We start from the raw sequence: 3732 nt of genomic DNA on the forward strand, positions 1-3732 counted from the left end.
GGGGAGGGGGGATGGGCATGGAGGAGGGCACTCGTGGGGATGAGCACTGAGTGTTATGTGGAAACTAATTTGACAATAAACTATTTGAAGAAAAAAAAAAAAGAATAAAGTGGTCATTGCCCTAGTATCTTCTCTGGGACGCTGATCACAGCAGGATATTTAGGAAAATGTATAATAATAAGAGTAAATGTTTCTTAACAGAAAAGAAATTTAATATAAAATAAAACACTTCTATAAAATGTTTCTGATATATTCATATAGATGTGCCATAGAGTCACATCTTACATGGGAAATCAGGTTTAAAGTCAGTACAGGGGAAAAAAAATTCATCATAAAAATTAACTATAAGACCCTGTTATGTGTGGAATTGTAAATCATCCAGACTCCCAAAATATGTTGAGATCCAAAACTCTGGTACCTGTGAATGTGGTAATTTGGAAATAGGGACTTTGCAGAGGTAACAAGTCAAAATGAGGGCTCTACTCCAATTATACTCTGCCAAAAATTAATTTGAAATATATGATATTCAATATGTAAATATTATATACAATCCATTATTTTTGCCTCTTAAACTATCAAATTTGGTTTACTGAGTATAGACTTATGGTACATTTGAAAAACATAATTACTAATTTAATTAATCAAATCTGTTAAAATTCGGTTATAAATGGAACTATGAACAATGTAACTTTAAGAAATCTGAATCATATTTTTACTCCATTTTAGAAGAGGCAAATATGAAGCAAAAACTACCCTCTACATAAAAGGAATAATTTAAAAAAGTGCTTGTTGAACCAAAAGCCTCCATTATGTCAAGTATTAATGGAAATTGCTCATTTTACAAAAGAAAATAAGGGTCCAGGAAATATTTTTAGAAGAAACTATTCTTTAACTGCTACAGAAATAAGCAAATGCTACCGCTAGGGTCCACTCCAGTATCAATCATTTGAGATATACTTTATAGAACAGAAATGCCTACACCAAACTCCAGAGTCAAAGTTAACACATAGTTTAGAAACAAGGAAATCACTTGATTCTTCATTGCCTCAGGTCCCCACAGAAGCAAAAATGCATGTGTTTAGTGTAGGGACCACAGACATGGCTTCTCCCTGTACAAGACCTTTAAGGTTCTGGCACAGTTTTACATGAAAACTCTGTATTCATGCTCTTAGAAACAAATTCTATTTAAAACGGCAGCAATAAAATTTTAAAACTTATTCACCTTTCCAGACACAAGTTTAAAATATAACCCGTACTAGTTTTCAAGCAAAAACTAAAGGGTAAGGGGACTGTTATTTTGTTTAATCATTCATTTCCTGATTTTAAGCATTGTTCCCCGATTGAGCGTTATTGCCATGGTGCGCCAACTTTCACAGAAATCCTGAACAGTTATTTTACGATCATCTCCCAACTTACCTTTCTTGACAAAGTTACACAGGAAAATCTCCGGAAAAATGGGTGATTTTACCATTCAGTTACATCTTACATACTTTTACTTGCAAATTAAGTCAGCCAAATTCAACTTTCCAACAAGGTGGAATTTAATTTACCACTTTGTTTATTTTGTTCTAAAGACTCTTCTGATGCAGCTAATAATTAACAGATTAATTTCAGATGTCCCTACTTTCCTAGTCTCTGAATTGCACTTAATTTAATTGTTTAATAATCTGTGCATTCATGCATGGAAGTTAATACTCAACTGCATTAGGAGAATTCGTATGTGTGCTTTATAGTCTAGCTTATTTATGGAGGAAAGCTGTTTGAAATTTCTAAACATTAAATGCCTTTATTTTACCATCTGACCACACTTGTTCCCATATAAATATTGCCTATATTTTACCCCATTTTAACAAAAGACTCCTAGATGCATATATTCAAAGGGATTTATTAGGGAGTGGTTGGGTAAGGTACATATATAACCACTTCATCCCTTCAAGTTTTAATGAATTTCTGCAGAAATTAATTTTTAATGGGCTATTGCTTGGTGGAGAATTCTCCCCTTCTCCTAGCACTCCTGGAAATCCATAAAATATAGAACAAGTTCTCTCCTGTACCGTTATACTAAGAAGTTTAATTAACAGAAAATACTACATAACATATATATCCAGTATTAAGTGTCCAGGTCTTTATTACCTCTCTTCTGGAAGACTATAAAAACCTCCTAATGCTCCCTCCACCTCTGGTGGCTCTTTTCTCCATGCCCTGACACAGCAATCACATTCATCTTTTTAAAGCGCAAGCCCTTCGATGCCTTCCCTTTGTTGAGGAGGTTAAATAAAATTCTAATTAAGTGCTTGGATGTTGAGAAATCCCATGAAAAATTTACTCCACAAAATCCATTTCTTTTACCACCTGAAGGTTTTTCTTCTGTTATTTGCTTTTTCAACTTTTTGTCTTTTTTCCCCCCTCCTTTTGTAGAACACCAGAAAAGCCACCTTCACTTTTCTATAAGGTCCAAGCTAGATGTGTCTACATTAAAAAAAAAAAAAAATCTCTTTTACTCTCTACTTCACACACCAAGGTCACTGAGGCCCGGAGGGAAGCGGAAAAGCCCACCTACTTCCTGCCACCAGTCTTAAGAATACGAATTGTAATCAGCCACAGTGGCTGCTTTCTCCAGGCACCTTGGGACAGGCCACCATGCAGACCCCCCAGTCCCTCATCTTCTGTCTTCCCTGTGAAGCCCATATACACATGTCAATTCTACGAGGATTCCAGGGTGGATATTTTTCTCAAGTTACCACGTGTCCCTACTTTCCCAGTTATAATCTTATGCTATGTGGGGAAGAGTTTCCATTCCCCACCGCTTGCTTTCTTAACTTGCAAGGATGCTTTTGTCCAGCCACTTCTCTAGCCTCCCACCTTTTCCTATGTGTCCTTGGGTATATTGTGTGTGTGTCGTGAGAGAGATACAGATAGAAAAAGCAAACACAAAATACATATAAATACAGCGGCAGGAAACAAGTCTTATTTTAACACCAGAATTTAATTCATTAGCACATCGACACAAACATGTAAAGTGGGCAGAGGCTGTTTTCCTCACATCTCTCATTTCCTTCCCTTTAGAGCACAGGATCCTGGTTAGAATTTACAGCCTCTGCACCTCCTAAGACTTACAATGAGGCATATCATGCAGGCCTGTTTCCTACTAGCATCTCATGTCATTCTTCACCTTAATTCAACTGAGCAGCCCTTTAGAGATTCCATCTTGAAAGACATGAGGGTGTCTCTAAAAGGAGAACGATAAGCACAGCACTCCTGTGAGGGAACTTTCTCGTCGAAGAGAATTTTAAGTCAGGGCATGCCTGACAAAAGTTTGATTAGTAAACACTCAACACAACTTCATGTCAACACAAGAGTGGGCGGGGCACATGATATACAAATGATCAGAGAACAAAACAGGCAGTGCATTCTTCATTTAGGTGAGAAAAAAAAAAAGATGAAAGAGACTAAATCAATGATTTAGTGGCTATCCAGAGGACTCAAATACTAGCTTAAATAGGTACTATTCAAACAGTAGCCTAAAGTGAACTCTACTATAAAAGTGATGTCATAGTCTTGGATTTAAGTCCCAACTTTTCTACTCTTACAATGTATTGTTTTCAGCAAGTTGTGTAACTCACTGAGATTTAATTTCCTCTTTATAGATAAAAGTATACCTCATTTGTAAAATTTGTTTAGGCTAGATTAATGGAAGTATTTATAACACTGGTTTTCAAACTAGGTTCTGCT

Source organism: Hyaena hyaena, unplaced genomic scaffold, assembly GCF_003009895.1.
Source record: "Hyaena hyaena isolate Hyena2069 unplaced genomic scaffold, ASM300989v1 scaffold_1458, whole genome shotgun sequence".
Classification (NCBI taxonomy): Eukaryota; Metazoa; Chordata; class Mammalia; order Carnivora; family Hyaenidae; genus Hyaena; species Hyaena hyaena.